Source organism: Sus scrofa, chromosome Y, assembly GCF_000003025.6.
Source record: "Sus scrofa isolate TJ Tabasco breed Duroc chromosome Y, Sscrofa11.1, whole genome shotgun sequence".
In the NCBI taxonomy this organism is placed as follows: domain Eukaryota; kingdom Metazoa; phylum Chordata; class Mammalia; order Artiodactyla; family Suidae; genus Sus; species Sus scrofa.
In genome coordinates this window covers 365,781-384,896 of record NC_010462.3, presented here as the reverse complement: position 1 = coordinate 384,896, position 19,116 = coordinate 365,781, and positions in this window count along the sequence as shown.

Here is a 19,116-nt window from a genome sequence, read left to right as displayed (position 1 = left end):
GAGCCTGGGAGTCCTGGCTCAACAGATTTAACAGGAATCTTGCTAAATCCCAACAATACAAAGGAACACGGAAACCCAGAGAGCTCAGGGCTTAGTTAGCCCAGCTGGAGTTTGCTCCAGGAGATAGGCTATGACCATCCTCTGCTCCAGCCCACTTGTCACTGTCACCCTGGTCCAGCCTGTCCCTTCCCCACCGTGCGGGGGGGGGGGGGCTCAGCATTCCTGGATCCCCGGCCCTGCTCTGCCAACTCCACAGGCTCCCCTGCGGGCACGTGCCGGGCAAACCTCAGAGAGATCTCGGGTTCACATCTGTCACGGTCACTCAGTGACAAGAATGTGAGTTGCCAGAACTGGCTGGAGTTCCCATGCATTTTTTTTTCTGCTTTTGTAATTTTTTTATTTTAATTTTTAAAGTATAGTTGATGCACCACATGGTGCCAATGTCTGCTGTACAGCAACATGCCCGAGGCGCGTGCGCGCACACACACACACACACACACACTCCCTTTCTTATATGAGCGTCCATCCTGGTCTATCCCAGGAGACTGGACAAAGTTCCCTGTGCTGGACAGCAGGACTACATGGCTCACCCAGGAGTCCCGGGGTGTTTGCAGCATCACAGGAAAAAGCTTGCTCCCTCTCGGCTTCAGGCTGTTACCGGTGAGGACAGAGGTCTAAACAACGTACACACTTTCTTAACTATCACCAGAAAATGTCAACGGCACTTGAGCTCTCCACAGCTCGTACAACCGAGACCACCGATCACAGATCAAAGCAGCCAGGTTGGAAGTATTCCAGGAATGACACCAATGTGACAAAGGGCCCGAGTGCTGGGAGAAGACGGACACTGGGGAATCGGAAATCGCAGGATGCAGGGTTGCCACTGAGCAATTTGTGACAAAGGCAGCGTGTGCAAAGCCCCAGGCAGAGGCCACCCTCCACAAGCTCTGGCCAGAGCAGGGAAGGTCCAGCTCTCCTGACCCCAGAGCCTGGGGGGTCGTCCTCCCCTGTGCCCAGGACACAGCAGGGACCCTGCCCTTCTGACAGGACTGTGCCCCCTTCTCTTCCTTGAAAAGAAGTGAGCAGTTTCCCCAACACAGTCTTCCTTGGGGTCTGGTCTTAGTGTCAGAAAATGCCTGGGGGTTCAGCCAGGATGTGACAACGCAGGAACCCACAGGGTCTGAGTGGCAGAAGTGTCATCTCTCTTTTCATTAGGATTGGCAAGAAATTGTCCTTCCTTCCTCCCTCTCTTTCATTTTTTTTTTTCTTTTTAGGGCAACACCTGCAACATATGGAGGTTTCCAGGCTAGGGGTCGAATCAGAGCTGCTGTCTACACCACAGCCACAGCAACGCCACATCCCAGCCGCATCTGCAACCTACACCACAGCTCATGGCAATGCTGGATTCTTAACCCACTGAGCAAGGCCAGAGATCAAACCCATGTCCCTATGGATATGAGTCGGGTTCATCTCCACTGAGCCACCACGGAAACTCTAAGAAAGGTTTGCCTTCCCTCTGAGGCTAATCTTACACCTTCTTGGCACAGGTTTATTCTGATGTGATAACACCAAAGAGTGTACATCAAATATTTCATCACATCTTTCTTCCTGTTTACAAAACAAATCCAGGAAACATTTTAAGACATTTTGGAATGTCTTAAGGAAACTCTTTCAGATGTTTTGCTCTAGCATCTAAATGATAGCGTGGCCATGCAGTCTTACTATGAAAGGAAAGCAAAAAAAAGAAAAGCCTCTCTTTTTATTTTATTTTATTTTTTTAGGGCTGCACCCCTCAGGCTGGAGGTTCATTTGGAGCTGCAGCTGCCAGTCTAGCCACAGCTCGTAGCAATGCCGAATCCTTAAGCCACTGAGCAAGGCCAGGGATCGAACCCACATCCTCACAGATACTAGTCAGGTTCATTTCCACTGAGCCACCATGGGAACATCTATGTGCTACAGGTTCGGCCGTAAGAAAGAAAAAATAAAAGAAATTGGGCATTAGGAATGATTTAATTGTTTGCCTCACATCAAGTCCAAACTACCTTAAGAAATCCAGAATTCCAGAGTACTTGCTGTACGTTAGTGGGTTAAGATCCAACCTTGTCTCTGTGGAGGCACGGGTGCGATCCCTAGCCAGGCACAGTGGGTTAGGGATCCAGCATCATAGATTGAAGATACAGCTTGGATTCCATCCCTGGCCAAGGAACTTCCCCATGCTGCAAGTGTGGAAAAAAAAAATTCCAGAATTCCATTAGGTGTCTGTGTGCAAGCTTATCCCCCACACGTATTTTGCTGGTCATGTCTCTGGGAACATGTGTGTCTTGCCATCTCCACAGCTTCGAGCTGTGGGTTAAGTTGGATGCCCCCAGTAAGCATGAAATCAGGAGCTGACCAATGAGAAAAGGGCAACAGGGCACAGGCGCCGTGAAGCCCCAAATAGCAACCCTTCCTAAATGATGATGAGCATGAGCTGATTAAGTCCAGGATGCGAACCCAGGATACAGGTACTGACACTAAAGTCATATGTGGATTTTCACAGAAAAGAAAATCATGGACTTGGAGAATAGACCTGTGGCCACCTGGGGGAGAGGGAGGGAGTAGGAGGGATCGGGAGCTTGGGGTTAACGGATGCAACTTGGAATGGATTTACAATGAGATCCTGCTGAGTAGCATTGAGAACTATGTCCAGATACTTATATCACAACAGAACAAAGGGTAAAAAAAATGTATACATGTAAGTGTAACTTGGTCCCCATGCTGTACAGTAGAAAAAAAATTAAAAAAGAAAAAAGAAAAAAAAAGAAAGGTGAATGGATAAAGAAGACATGGTACATATATACAATGGAATACTACTCAGTCATTAAAAAGAATGAAATGTCATTTGCAGCAACATGCATACAACTAATTATTGTATTAAGTGAAGTCAGAAAGAGAAAGACAAATACCACACGATATCACTTATAAGTGGAATATAAAATATGAGACAAAGGAGTTTATCTATGAAACAGAAACAGACTCATAGATACAGAGAACAGACGTGTTGCTAAGGGGGGTTAGGGGAGGGATGGATTGGGAGTTTGGGATTAACAGTTGCAAACCATTATATATAGAATGAATAACAACAAGGTACTGCTGTATAGCACAGGAAACTGTATTTAATATCCTGTGATAAACCATAATGCAAAATAGGTCTCTGCTATTTAGGGTTCACAGCAAGGGCCTTTGCTCCATCAAGCGTCTCTCAAGATAGATGATCAAGGTGGCCCGCAGCCAATTTCCAAAAGCAATCTCCCTGCGCTGCTAGGAAAGGGGCGCTGGCTTGTCAATTCCGATACTGCACCTTCCAGCTTTGGTAAACACGGCCGGGATGAGCTCAGCGAATGCATATATTTTTGCATGCACCACGAGCAAAATTCTTCAAAGCCATCATTTAAAAAGGACGGAATGGATTTGCTTTATCTTGCAGAACGGTCTCTTTTACGACTTGGGTCTAGACCACATGTGAACAGTAACTTGGAAGGGTGATGCGCAGATGAAACTCCAAGAGGCCGCACTGATTCCTGGGATGGAGTCAGGTGTTTTCAAAAGCGCGCCTGACCGTCAGAAGCCCTTATTAATTTTGCCCTATTGGACTGAAAACCCGCATGGGTCTTGGGCACAAAGGCCAGTCAGAGGTGTCCCGTGGTTTCAAAAGACACAGGAATGGTTGGGAAGCCCATGTTCAAAGGTCAAATTGATTGCTTCTCCGGAAGGACAAGGACCAAACATGAACTCATTCACCGTCGGTTTCCCTGAGTTACACTAAACTCTATTTACGCCTAAACCTCTACAAAAGGAGCTAATTAAAAATTATAGTATCTGAAAAAAAATTATAGCATTTGTGATGACCTGGGGGAATGAATCTAATGAATTAGAAACCTAAGATGGATAGCCAGTGGCAGAAGGATATATCCTAAGGTTTCTGAAAGACTTGTTTTTTTTTTTTTTTTGGCCTCGCCCAGAAGTTCCCAGGCCAGGGATCGAACCCAAGCCACAACAGTGACAATGCCAGATCCTTAACCTGCTGAGCCACCAGGGAATTCCAGAAAACATATTTGAAATGCCTCACCTCAAGGCATTTTCTGGTCCTATCTTTGATGGCCTCCAATTTTTTTCATCCATTTTTTTCTTTTCCTTTTCACAGCCAGACCTGTGATATATGGAAGTTCTCAGATGAGGAGCTGAATCAGAGCCGCAACTGCCAGCCTACATTACAGCTGCAGCAGTACCAGATCTGAACTGCATCTGTGACCTATGCCTCAGCTTGCAGCAATGCTGGGTCTTTAACCTACCAAGCAAGTCCAGGGATCAAACCCGGATCCTTATGGAGACAACATCAGGTCCACTGAGTCACAATAGGAACTCCTTTTTTTTGTTTCTTAATTAGGAATACGAGAAGAATTCACCCTATGGATTTAGGGGAAGGTAAGAAAACACATCAACTCAGTATTTAGGCTGGATATAATATGATAAAAAGGCAATATTTATATGTTCTGCCCAGGAATATTTATAGCAGATTGATTCATCATTGTCAAAATCTGGAGTAAAGCAAGATGTCCTTCTTGGATGTGCAGGCGAAGAGATCAGTGACCTTGGGTCCATGCAGACAAGAGAATATTACTCAGTGCTAAAAAGACATGAGCTATCAAGCCATGTAACGCCACGAGGCAGGTGTTCACAAGTTCTAGCCTTTGAAACAAGCCTTTCCAAACTGATCAGGCAACCTGTGATCGCTACCTGGCCAAGCCAATTTTCCCAAATCATGTTCTATCTACAGAAGCCATAAGCCTCTTTCCAGCCCACAATGAAAGCTATGTTTGGTGGCAACAAAGAGCACTGGTGGAGGTCCCTTGTGGTGCAGCGGGTTAAGGACCTGGCATTGTCACTGTGGCAGCTTGAGTTGCTGCTATGGCGCTAGCTCAATCCCAGGAACTTCCACATGCCACAGGTGTGGCAAAAGGAAAAAAAAAAAAGATGTACAGATGGCCAATAGGCACATGAAGAAATGCGCAACATCACTGATTATTAGAGAAATGCAAGTCAAAAAAATGAGGTACCACCTCACACCAGTCAGAATAGGCATCATTAATAAGTCAATGGATGGCAAATGCCAGGGAGGGTGTGGAGAAGAGGGAATCCTCCTGCACTGTTGGTGGGAATGTAAACTGGTGCAGCCACTACGGAGAACAGCATGGAGGTACCTCAGAAAACTAAATATAGAACTACCCTACGACCTAGCAATCCCACTCTTGGGCATCTTTCTAGACTGGACTTTCATTGAAGAAGATACATGCACCCCTATGTTCATTGAAGCACCAGTCACAATAGCCAAGGCATGGAAACAACCTAAATGCCCATCAACAGACGAATGGATTAAGAAGATGTGGTATATATACACAATGGAATACTACTCAGCCATAAAAAAGAACTACATAATGCCATTTGCAGCAAACATGGATGGAACTAGAGACTCTCATGCTAGGTGAGGTGGGTCAGAGGGAGAACAATAAATGCCATAGGATATCACTTATATCTGGAATCTAATATACAGCACAGATGAACCTTTCCACAGAAAAGAAACACATGGACTTGGAGAGGAGACTTATGGTTGCCGGGAGATGGGGGAGGAGTGGCACGGACTGATGGCCTGGGAGTCTGGGGTTTGGTAGATGCAAACAATTGCCTTTGGAGTGGAGAAGCAATGAGATCCTGCTGTACAGCACAGGGAACTGTGTCTGGTCTCTTGCAATGGAACATGATGGAAGATAATGTGAGAAACGGGATGTATGTATATATACGTATTTGTAGGACGGGGTCACTTTGCAGTGCAGAAGAAATTGACACCACACTGTAAATCAACGGTAATGGAAAAAATAAAAATCATTAAAAAAAATACCCAAAACAACACCAACAACAATAACAGCCAAGCACAGATAAATCCATTCATGTCAAACACCAGAAAGTAGGTTCCTAAGATGGACTGCACAGCACAGTAATAATAATGCACAATGCCGTCTTCTACACGTCAAACGTTCAATGTTATCAACACAAAAAAAGGAAATAACTCTGTGATGTGGTAGAGATGGCAAGTAATGGTCCAGGAGTCATCCTATTGCAGCAGACAAAGGTGCCAAACCCACAGGCTGTACCTCTCACCTGTCCATGATTCATAGGTCTATTACATGTCTACTTAAAAAATAAAAAGAGGAGTTCCCATCCTGGCTCAGCGGTTAACCAACCCAACGAGCATTCATGAGGATGGGGGTTCAATCCCTGGCCTTGCTCCGTGGGTTAAGGATCCGACATTGCCGTGAGCTGTGGTGTCGGTTGAAGACGTGGCTTGGATCCCACATTGCTGTGGCTCTGGTGTAGGCTGGCGGCTACAGTTCTGATTGGACCCTGAGCCCGGGAACCTCTGTATGCAGCAGGTGTGGCCCTAAAAAGACAAAAAAAAAATTAAAAAAAAATAATAAATAAAAATAAAAAGAGGAGTTCCCATTGTGGCTCAGTGGGTTAAGAACCCAACTAATCTCTATGAGGATGCGGGTTTGATCCCTGGTCTCCCTCTGTGGGTTTAGGATATGGACATTGCTGCAAACTTGGTTCAGTTCTGGGGTTGCTGTGGCTGTAGCTGGCAGCTGCAGCTCCGATCCAACCTCTAGCCAGGGAACTTCCATATGTCCCAGGTGGGGCCCTAAAAAGACAAAAACCAAAATAAAACTCTCAAAACTATCTCCTTTAGATACCGAAGTGCTCTTTGATTCCTACCTAAGTTTTGACAACGGTACAATGTTTCTCAACTTACTTCAAACCATGAATTAATGAAGCTAGATATTTTTTAAGAAAGCCTACGGAAGGGGTTTCTCTATGAAGTTAGAGAAATCTTTTTTTTCCAAATGGCACAGTATCCCCTCACCACCCCCTGGGGAGGCAGGCAGGAGTGTTTACACACACGCTAATGGATGCCTTTAAGAACGGAACTGGAATCGAATTTACCCAGAATCACAAACAGAACTAAGGCTTCCTTCCATTCTGATTACCTGCCAGGGAAGCCAGAAAGCTCACAAAACAGCGACTCCTTTCAGATTGAAATCAAGCGATGAATATTTCTAGTTGAAGCATTCTGAGTCATGTGGAAACTATCAGGAAAAACACTGGCCCTCAGTTCACACGCCAACATCTAGCTGTATCTAAAGATCTGTGACTTAAAAAAAAAAAAAGTAAAAAATAAAAAAATAAAAAAGATCTGAGACGTGAGCCCAGAGTCCTACAAATGAGGGCAGAGAACCCAAACGCATCCCATGCAAATGAGGGCAGGGTGACAAAAGCTGCAAAAGTACCATCACCTTAGCACCCGGTCTGCGTCCCACCTCTAGCACGCCGCCTGAAAAACCCTCATTGCAAGTTTTATTTTCCAATCTCCTCGCCGAGATGGAAATGATTCCCTGCTGCAAACTGTCCGCTGGAGCAAACAACCCATGCATTTTCAGACCATTGTGCCAACGGTCGCACCCGAAGGTTGCTTTTAAAAGGTTCTCGTTCCCTCTTTGCTTTCAAGATGAAAAGAGCCGATGGAGGACGGGGTGGGTTTGAATGAGGCAGCAGCGGGGGATGCAATAAAACTTCACAGTAAACCACCTCTTAGGGGGTCACATCTTTTGCCACCACTTGAGGGGGTGAAGCCAACTTTTTTCTTCACATGACCCATGAAGAAAGCTACTTTCTCTCCTTGATGAGATGAAGAGGGGAGCAGACAGTGAAATTTCACTGTCACAAGAGAAACGGAGAACTACTTAGGAACCTGGGGCCGAGCCTGAAGGACCAGTGCATGTGCATTTTTTTCTTTTCAAACGTTTCATTGGATTTTGGCACATTCCAAAAATGCTACCACTGAAAGAATACCCAACAATTTCTTTTTTTCCTCATGAGCTTGTTTCTTACAATTTTGCAGGCTTGTGTTCATTTCGGCTGCACAGCAAAGCAATTCAGTCATACACAGATGGACATCCTTTTTCGAAACATATTTTTTCCATAACCTAAAATTTACCTAAGACCTAGGGACATTTTTGTCTGAAAGGTGTCATTATGTCAAAATTCCCTGTTTTATTATTTATGTTAAAAATTATTTATGGTGTGTATGTATGTATTTTATGGCCTCACCTGCAGGATATGAAGTTCCCAAGCCAGGGATTGAATTCCAACCACAGCTGCCACCTACGCTGTAGCCGTGGTAGTGCCAGATCCTTTAACCCCCTGCCTGGGGCCTGGGATGGGACCTGTGTCTCTGCAGTGATTCAAGCCACTGTAGTCAGATTCTTAACCCATGGCACCATGGCCAAAACTCCTAATATTCCTGTGTTTATAAGTCCTATTGAATCCATGACAGCTTTAATGACCTCCAGGTAAGCTCATTACCTCTGCAAAGAGAAAGTACCATGGCATTCCCAACGACATCCATAGACCTTTTTGGGTACAGGGACACAATTCAACCCACAGCACCCCTCCAAAATCAGCATCTCTCCTAATACCCCTCCTCCTCTTTAGAGAAAAACCCATGCCTTTGGATGCAGACAAACTCAGACATAATAATCGTACACATAGGACCTCTCACAATATCCACCCACATGGTTAGATGTTGAGGAACAACTCTTAAGTCAACAAATACTCATAGAGTAGTTGGTACAGCATAGAAGTGAGTATATATTTTTCAAGGGGGAGGGAGAGGGCTGGACGGGGAGTTTGGGGTCCGGAGATGCAAACACTGACATGGAGAATGGATGAGCCATGAGGTCCTACTGTCCAGCACAGGGAACTCTATCCGGTCTCTTGGGATAGACAATGATGGAAGAGAATGTGAGAAAGGGAATATATATTTATGCAGGACTGGTCACGCTGCTGTACAGCAGAAATTGGCACCACATTGTAAATCAACGCTACTGTAATTTAAAAAACAAAAGAATCAGGGGCAGGAGCAGTGAACACCAGCCTCGCCGGGGGCGGGGGGGAGGGGGTTTGCCTTCAAGTACAAAGTGGATCAAAGACCAGGACGCAGGACATAGAATACTGGACAACGTCTACAAAGTCTTATAAATTAACAACAGTATGAACAAAACACCACCACCACACACATGCCAAGAGCACATACCTAACACTTGTTCATTCTGGATGATGGGTGGGTTTGTGTTTGGGTCTTTTTTTTTTTTTTTTTTTTTGGCTGCACCCATGGCATGCAGAAATTCTTGGGCCAGGGATAGAACCTGAGCCACAGCAGTGACAATGTTAGCTCCTTAACCTGCTGCACCACAGGGGAACTCCTGGAGTAAGTTTGAGATTTACCTACTGAGAGTGATGGACATGGGAGAAATAGGTGAAAATGAACATTTATACACAAGATCATAATACAAAAGGCGAAAAGATGTATCTGCTGATTGATCCAGTGTGCGCCGATTCCTACCTAGAGCCAAGGACCGCTCCCTCAATTTAAATTATAATAGAATCCCCCCACCTGACCTGTGTCTCTTTAAATTCAACATCTGTTAGAAGTTCATACTGCCTTCCAGTTCTGGTGAGAGTCATGGGTTTGGAGAAATGTAACAGAAATGTAACGTCTACCTTGTATGCCTTTCAAACTTCAGCTGTGGCTGTACTTCATACATATAAATGAGTAGCAAATCAGGCTACGTTTTTAGAGATACACAGCAATTTTTAAAAAATTGAAGTATAGCTGATTTACAATGTTGCATTAACTTATGCTGTACAGCAAAGTGACCCCATCATATATATATGTTACAATGTTGCATTAACTTATGCTCTACACATCAAACTCCTAGAAGAAAACATAAGCAAAACACTCTCTGACATCAACATCATGAATATTTTCTCAGGTCAGTCTCCCAAAGCAATAGAAACTAGAGCAAAAATAAACCCATGGGACCTCATCAAACTGAAAAGCTTTTGCACAGCAAAGGAAACCCAAAAGAAAACAAAAAGACAACTTACTGAATGGGAGGAAATAGTTTCAAATGATGCAACTGACAAGGGCTTAATCTCTAGAATATATAAGCAACTTATACAACTCAACAGCAAAAAAAACCAATCAATCAATGGAAAAATGGGCAAAAGACCTGAAGAGACATTTCTCCAAAGAAGATATACAGATGGCCAACAAACACATGAAAAAATGCTCAACATCGCTGATTATAAGAGAAATGCAAATCAAAACTACCATGAGATACCACCTCACACCAGTCAGAATGGCCATCATTAATAAATCCACAAACAACAAGTGCTGGAGGGGCTGTGGAGAAAAGGGAACCCTCCTGCACTGCTGGTGGGAATGTCAACTGGTACAGCCACTATGGAGAACAGTTTGGAGATACCTTAGAAATCTATACATAGAACTTCCATATGACCCTGCAATCCCACTCTTGGGCATCTATCTGGACAAAGCTCTACTTAAAAGAGACACATGCACCCGCATGTTCATTGCAGCACTATTCACAATAGCCAGGACGTGGAAACAACCCAAATGTCCATTGACAGATGATTGGATTTGGAAGATGTGGTATATATACACAATGGAATACTACTCAGCCATAAAAAAGGATGACATAATGCCATTTGCAGCAACATGGATGGAACTAGAGAATCTCATACTGAGTGAAATGAGCCAGAAAGACAAAGGCAAATACCATATGATACCACTTATAACTGGAATCTAATATCCAGCACAAATGAACATCTCCTCAGAAAAGAAAAACATGGACTTGGAGAAGAGACTTGTGGTTGCCTGATGGGAGCGGGAGGGAGTGGGAGGGATCGGGAGCTTGGGCTTATCAGACACAACCTAGAATAGATTTATAAGGAGATCCTGCTGAATAGCATTGAGGACTATGTCTAGATACTCATGTTGCAACAGAAGAAAGAGTGGGGGAAAAATTGTAATTGCAATGTATACATCTAAGGATAACCTGACCCCCTTGCTGTACAGTGGGAAAATAAAAAAAAAAAAACTTATGCCGTACAGCAAAGTGACCCCATCATATACATATATATGGTGTATATATACATTCTTTATCTCATTTTATCTTCAAAGCATCGTGGTCTATCCCAGGAGATTGGACAGAGTTCCCTGTGCTGCGCAGCAGGACCTCATTGCTTATCCATTCTCAGTGTTATAGTTTGTACCTCCATCTGTCCCTGTCCCCCTGGACAGCCACAAGTCTGTCCTCTATGTCTGTGGGTCTGTTTCTGTGGTGTATTTAGGTTCATTTGTGCCATATTTTAGATTCTACATGCAACAGATATCATATGGTATTTGTCTTTCTCTGACTTACCTCATTTAGCAGGATCATCTCTAGGTCCATCCACGTTGCTGCAAATGGTATGATTTTCCTTTTTATGGCTGAGTAGTATTCCACCGTATACATACACCACATCTGCTTCCTCCATTCTTCTTTCAATGGATATTTAGGTTGTTTCCATGTCTTAGCTATTGTGGATACTCTTGCTGTGAACACTGGGGTGCACGGGTCTTTCCCAATTAGACTTTTGTCCTATGACCTCAATCTTTAATACATCTTCCTTCTCCGCTAGGGAAGAACTTTTTAAGCATGCATTTAAATTAAAACCATAGTAATAAACTGTAAATTTGGGAACATCCATCTCTGATGGTGGAAGACCACTGCTAAAGAGTATGGTGGTTTTAAACTTCAGGCATTTTACAGGATGCACATTTGATGGAGTACCTGTTGCGTCAACTCAATCCAGACCTTTTTTTTTTTTTCCTTTTTTTCATTTCTTTTTTCCTTTCTTTTTTTTTTTAGGGCTGCGCCAGGGCATATGGAAGTTCCCAGGCTAGGGGTCAGAATCAGAGCTACAGCTGCCAGCCTACACCACAGCCACAGCAACACAGGATCCTTGACCGACAGAGCAAGGTCAGGGATCGAAACCACGTCCTATGGATTCTAGTAGGATTCGTTTTCGCTGCGCCACAGCAGGAACGCCCCAAACCCATTCCTTTTAAATGATCACCCCATCGTATCAAAGAAAGTCGATTCTCACACCAAAGGACAAAACACGCAACACACACACCAGGAAGAACACGCATGTGGATTTTTCTAGAATTTCAACATTGCACATTGGACATCATTTTCCCTGTGTATGTTCCCTAGAGACTCATGCCTGGTAGGATAAAGACAGAAGGAAAATCATTCCGAAGAATCTGAAGAGAAAGGCTTTGCTTTTCTAGTGGCAAGAATGTATATTACCGACCAATTACAGGGATTCCAGGTAAGACAAAGTCTGTGCCAAAAGCTTGGGCAATTCCTGCGGAAGCAAAGTCTGGGACTCAGGGCCTCGCAGCCCTTCTGGTTCCCTGCAAAGCACTGTTTTGTCAACGTGGGAACCAAGCAGGGGCCTCTGGGGCTCCTGGGCACAAGCTTTCCTGGGTCCCTCAGGTCTTGTTTTGCGGGAATGGGCTTCAGCCACCAGGCCCTTCCCTGAGCCCCCAAGGGCAGGTGCCCACAGGTGCTGATCAGGGAAGAGGGGGGAATGCATGGACCAGGGAGGGGCCGTCAGGAGACCACCGTGCCACCTGAGGGCAGGTCCCAGGTCCCCCCTCAAAGAATAAACAGAACTTCTGCAGAACTGACGCCCCCAACAAATGGAGGATGTTCAGAAGCATTCTTCATTCCAAAAAGAAGGATCACCCACTCTGGAAAACAATGCAAGCTCGCCTCCACTCTGATCCTTTTCTGTGGCCCTATTTTCCACGCCCCAAACTATAAAACCACCTCCTATTCCTTCCCAAAGCAGGGGGCACAGTCTTTAAGGCTGCTAGGACCTGCTAGGACCTTCCTTTGCCTGGCAAAGCCATAAAGCTATGTTGTTCACCTCTGCCCAAAACTCTGTCTCTGCATTTCTATTCAGCACCCATGGACAGTGGCAGAGTTTCGCAGCCATGTGTCCCTTCTTTGTCATTTCTTTATGAACAGAGGGCACGTCTCTCAGCGTTTATGGAAATGTCAGTCTCTTTAAGGAACACACGCTGTTTAAGGGGCTCTGACATCCAAGTTGAGGTTTTGACCTGCAAAACTGTCCACCAAGGGCATTTACTAGCCAGGGCTTTTGCTTTTCCAAATCCTGCTCCAGCCTTCAGGTGGATCAAAAACTCCAAACCAGAAAAACCCACGTCGCTGGTAAGAATGCTTTTTCCCTGTGACGCTGTTTACACAAGTAGAGGCACGGGGCGATGTCACCTCCCCTGACTCTCCTGTGTACCTTTTTGCCCAGGGACTCCACCGCTCTCTGGGAGGTTAAATGTAGATTGTGAAATATCTCCAAAACAGCAGCAACGCTCTCGCTAGGTTGCACTTCAGAAAACATAAAACATCATGGAAGGAAACACATGGGCAAATTGTTCTGATTCCCAGGTGAAAAAAAAAATCAGCATCATCTCTGAAAGAGAAAAATAGATGTTTTAAGGACATGTCAAGGTGGTGGCACTTGAAATCCCCAGTAAGAGTTTTACTATATAAAAATTAAACTAATTCACCATGATAGGTACCTCCTGATGGAGGGAAAGAAAGTTGAAATGGTCAGAAAATATACCTGGGAGTTGCTGTTTGAGGCTCAGGGTTAAGCACCTGATTAGCATACATGAGGATGCAGATTCGGTCCCTGGCCTCATTCAGTGAGTTAAGGATCTGGCATTCCTCCAAGTTGTGGCATAGGTTGCATATGTGGCTTGGATCCCATGTTGCTTTGGCTGTGGCGTAGCCCTGAAGCTGCAGCTCTGATTCAGCTCCTCGCCTGGGCACTTCCATATTGCTGAGGGTGCAGCCTTAAAAAGAAAAAAAAGTCTAGAAGGTTGGGGATTTTTTTTCTGCTGATGAATTGGGTGGCATTGGGCTCTGAAGCAAAGTACTGAACTCAATAGTTTTCTAAAAGGAGGGCCCTCTCTTTGAACTATGGTGGTAACTTTTAGGGCTCTCAAACCTTAATTTGCTGTTCGGGCTGAGGACTGGGTTGCACCTGTGGGGGGTTACAGCCCTGTCTGTCAAGGTTTCAGACATCATCGGGCAAAACATACCCCAAGTGGAAGTGGGGAGGACTGCAAATTTGGGGTTAGTCAATGCAAGTGAGGACAGTGAGAATGGATAAGCAATGAGGTCCTGCTGTGCAGCACAGGGAACTCTATCCACTTTCTTAAGATAGACCATAATGCAAGAGAGTGTGAGAACAATAATGTACATATGTGTAAAAAAAAATCAAAATAGATACCATGTGAAGGCACACAGCTCTTCCACCTGTTATTTATACAAGCAGTCTGAGAGCATGTATGCATCATCGCAGGTGTCACCGGTCAGCAATGCACTGAACACACACTCCTGGGTGAATCCTTTGAGCACACCTGCCCCCAGCATGGAATGATTCTCCATCCTGACTTTTATCAGAACTCACATCAGAGCCATGGGTGTCACGACTCAGCACATCTGGTGTGTGGCCAGCGTGGCAACAGCAGTGGTTCTGCACGTCAGCTGTCGCTATGGAGTCGCCACACGCAGGAAAATGAGAACCGTGGAGTGGATTCTCATCGCTGTGCCAGGCCTCGCCAGACATACACGTGCCCAGAAGGATTTGCTGCCCATTTATCCATAAGGATGTGCTTCCCATCCCGGGCTATGCATCTGCATTTCAGCTCCAAAGGCGCCATCCAAGATTCTCCTTCAAAGTGGACAGCAAAGCCGGCATGTTCCTGGGACCAGGACCACCGACTTCTTTCTGACGTGAGAGTGATTTTATCCCCCTGACAGTCCTTTTTCTGACCTCTCCTGCAGTGATTCCATTCACTTAAAAGTAGCAACTTTATTGTTCTCAAGGCTTCCCTGCTCTCTTCCTCCTCTTGCTATTTTTTTTCTTGCTGTCTGCAGACATTTCAGTGTCACCGGGGTTCATGGTAACACTGAAACTTTCTTACACTGCCTCCCCAGGAAGAGAGAGAGGAGTAAAATAACCAATGGCATTTTACATTACCCGTTTTTAAATTTTTTTTTCTTTGTCTTTTTAGGGCACAACTGTGGCATATGGAAATTCCTGGGCCAGGGTTCGAATTGGAGCTGCAGCTGCAGGCGTACACCACAGGCACAGCAACACTGAATCCGAGCCGCATCTGCGACCTATACCTCAGCTTGTGGCAATGCTGGGATCCTTAACCCACTGAGTGAGGCCAGGGATCGAACATGCATCATCAGGGACAATGTGTTGGCTTCTTTACCTGCTGGGTCCCAACGAGAACTTACAAAAAAGGTTTTTTTAATGTTGCACATGTTAACAAATATTTGTATCCAAAGAAAACAAAAACACTAATTAGAAAAAAAAATACATACAGCCCTAGATTCATGGAAGCACTATTCACAATAGTCAAGCCATGGAAACACCCTAAGTGTCCCTTGACAGAAAAATGGATAAAGAAGATGTGGTCCATATACACAATGGAATACTACTCAGTCATAAAGAAGAATGAAATCATGCCATTTGCAGCAACATGGATGCAACCAGAGATTCTCATACTGAGGGAAGTAAGTCTGGCAGAGAGAGACAAATACTATGTGATATCCTTTATATGTGGAATCTAAAATATGAGGTACAAATAAACTTATTTATAAAACAGAAACAGACTCAGGCATAGAAAACAACCTTGTAGTTACCAAAAGGGGAAAGGGGGCAGGGATAAATTAGGAATTTGGGATTAACAAACTATTATCTATAAAATAGATCAACAACAAGGTCCTACTGTATAAAACAGGGGAATCTACTCAATATTTTCTAATAACCTATAAGGGAAAAGAATCTGAAGTAGAAAATCATGTATGTACATAACTGAACCACTTGGCTGTACCAGTTTACATTCCCACCAACAGTGTACAAGGGTCGAAATAAGGCTTCTTGTATTTTGATTTCCTTTATTTGTCATGAGGTTTGTGTATTGGACTTACAGTTTTCTATATCATGCATGTCCCTTCCATGTCCTTATCCATTTCACTTTATTAGAAATTAATGTTTTGGAGTTCGTGTCATGGCTCAGCAGGAACAAATTTGATTGGCATCCATGAGGATGCATGTTTGATCCCTGGCCTCTTTCTGTGGGTTAGAGATCCGGCATTGCTGTGGCTGTGGTGTAGGCCAGCAGCTACAGCTCCCATTCAATCCCTAGCCTGGGAACCTCCATATTCCGCAGGTGCAGCCCCACAAAGACAAAGAAAGAGAGAGAGAGAGGCAGAGACAGAGAGAAAGAGAGAAAAAGAGAGAGAGAGAGAGAGAGAGAAAGAGAGAGAAAGAGAGAGAGAGAGAGAGAGAGAGAAAGAAAGAAAGAAAGAAAGAAAGAAAGAAAGAAAGAAAGAAAGAAAGAAAGAAAGAAAGAAAGGTTTTTATAAACCAAACAATTTTTTTTGTTGCTGTTGCTTCAATTTAAAAAAAATCAAAAAATATTGCTGCTTCTGGTTCCCTGGGAAACTGGGTGAATGTTGGACCTTGTGGAGAGCAGGGAGCTCCATGACAAGAACATGATGGATCAGGTGCAGGTGAGCATCAGCAAGCAGAAGACAGAAGAAGGCGTGGTCTGCACAGGACAGCAGCCAGCCACCCTGCTCCAGGATCCACCACCCTGGGAGATCCTCTCAAGGCTCAAAAGTAGGGAGGGCAAGCAGATCTGGGAAGTCCTCCCAGGAACACAAACGTGAGCACAGCTGTTCCAAGACAATTTCCCAAGGGCCATAGCTCACATATCTGTCAACTGTCTTAAGGCATCATGGCATCTAAAAAGACTGCATGAGAAGCCTGGAGTTTTCCAGCTGCCATAAGCATTCACAATGTATTTCATAGAGCAGGCTGATTTTGTAAAATAGGTTTTCAACAAAATGCAACTTTAAAAAAAAAATAGAAGGAAGCCATAATGACTAAATTACACATTACTTAGTTATTTAACTATTAGATATTATTTCATTTAGATATGCACATGTTAAAATCTCAATCTATTTTTCTCTCTTTTCTTTTTTTTTTTTTTTTTTTTGTCTTTTTAGGGTTGTACCCGTGGTATATGGAGGTTCCCAGGCTAGGGGTCTAAATGGAGCTGTAGCTACCAGCCTACACCACAACCACAGCAATGCCAGATCCCAGCCACATCTGTGATCTATACCACAGTGCACAGCAACGCTGGATCCTTAACCCACTGAGCAAGGCCAGGGATCGAACCCGCAACCTCATGGTTCCTAGTCGGATTTGTTTCCGCTGCGCCTTGACGGGAACTCCCTGTTTTTCATTTTTAATTGTTAGTGACTGCACATCTTTGTTGGAAGCAAATGGTCCTGCTATATAGCACAGGGAGTTATATCTAATTACTTGTGATGGAACATGACAGATGATAATGTGAAAAAATGAATTTTATGTATATATATACGTATGACTGGGACGCTTTGCTGTGCAGCAAACATGGACAAAACATTGTAAATCAACTATAATACAAATTTTTAAAAAAGAAAGATAACTAAATGAACACAATGGTAAAATACTGACAGTAGTTTTGTCAAGTATGAAACTTACAGAGAAGTATGTATAGAGAACTTATTTCTTGAGGTCCTATGTCGGTGCAATCCCATTGGAAGCAAAAGTCAAAAAGAGGTCTTTTATACCTTAAAGCAAAATTCAGGCTGGAGATGTCTCTTTGCACCATCGCTGGACACACCGGGGAAGGGAAAATGCACTTTTTCTTGACACCTGCATGGCAGTTATAAGAGCCTTTGCCAACTGATACACTACACCTGTTTCCCTCTATTTGTTCCCGTGGTAAAAACCCAAGACCACATTCACCATGCCTCTAGTCTTCCATTTAAATCATGCTCGGCTCTCTTCTCCAGGCTCTACAATTTCCATGGCTCCCCTTCAGTGTATTTCACTTGTCACATGCCATTCAGCCAGGAGGATTTTCAGCTTTGAATGGAAATCACGTTCTGTGGACACCGAAAACCCCGATGACATCTCGTACAACTGCAGAAGAGCAGAGGCATTAAAGACTGTGATTTTTTAAAAATCAAGATTTAATAAAATTTCACCTTGGTCGACCTCCTGCTATGCATCAGCTACTCTATGTATTCCAGACATGCCTGCATTCATTCGCAGGGTGTGAGTGGCTGCAATTAGTCTGCTCATTTTATACGAGCAAAGAAAGGTCAAAGAATGTCAGGCAGTGCCCACACCGGATGAGTCGAGAAGCGAGGCTATAATCCCGGCAAACCTACTCCAGACCCCAAGCCCTCAGCCCAGATTCAACATGCTCCTTAGTGCCATCCAGAACAACAAGAAAATTGTCACTGTTGTAACTGAGCAGGGCGCTGTGGGCTCCTGGGCACACAAGCCTTTCTGTGTCCCTCATGTCTTGTTTTTAGGGAATAAGCTTCAGCCTCTGTGACCTTCTCTGAACCCCAAAGGGTGGCAGCTAATCAGGGAAGGGAGGGGAGGCAGAGACCAGGGAGGAGCCGTCAAGAGACAACAGAGCAGCTTTGGGGCAGGTCCTGGTTCCTCCTTGAGGAATGATATCTTAGAGCCTTTCTGCAGACCTAAAACCCTAACTAATGGAAGAACTCCTTGATGGGGCATTCTTCACTCCAGGTAGAAGGAGGACCACCAGAACCAGTTCTGGGGCCATTAAACACCAGCTTTGAAAGACAGTGCAAGCTTGCCTCTACCCTGATCCTTATCTGCAGCCCTCTTTCCCACTCCCCAAACTATAAAACCACCTTCTAATCCCTTCTGAGGGGGGCACAGTCTTTGAGGCATGAGCCTGCTGAGACCCCCTTTGCCTAGCAAAGCAGTAAAGCTATCTTTTTCTCCTTCCCCCAAAACTCTGTCTCTGGATTTCTATTCTGCAGCTGTGGACAGAGGCAGAGTTTTGGCAGCAGCCTCAGTTTAAGGGAGAAATTAAATCCTGTGGCCAAAGATGTTAAGAGCTTTGCACTCAGTTTCTCCTCTTCTGGGTATAAAGCCCTCCTACTCTTTTTGTCTGATTGCATTTGTCTTCCT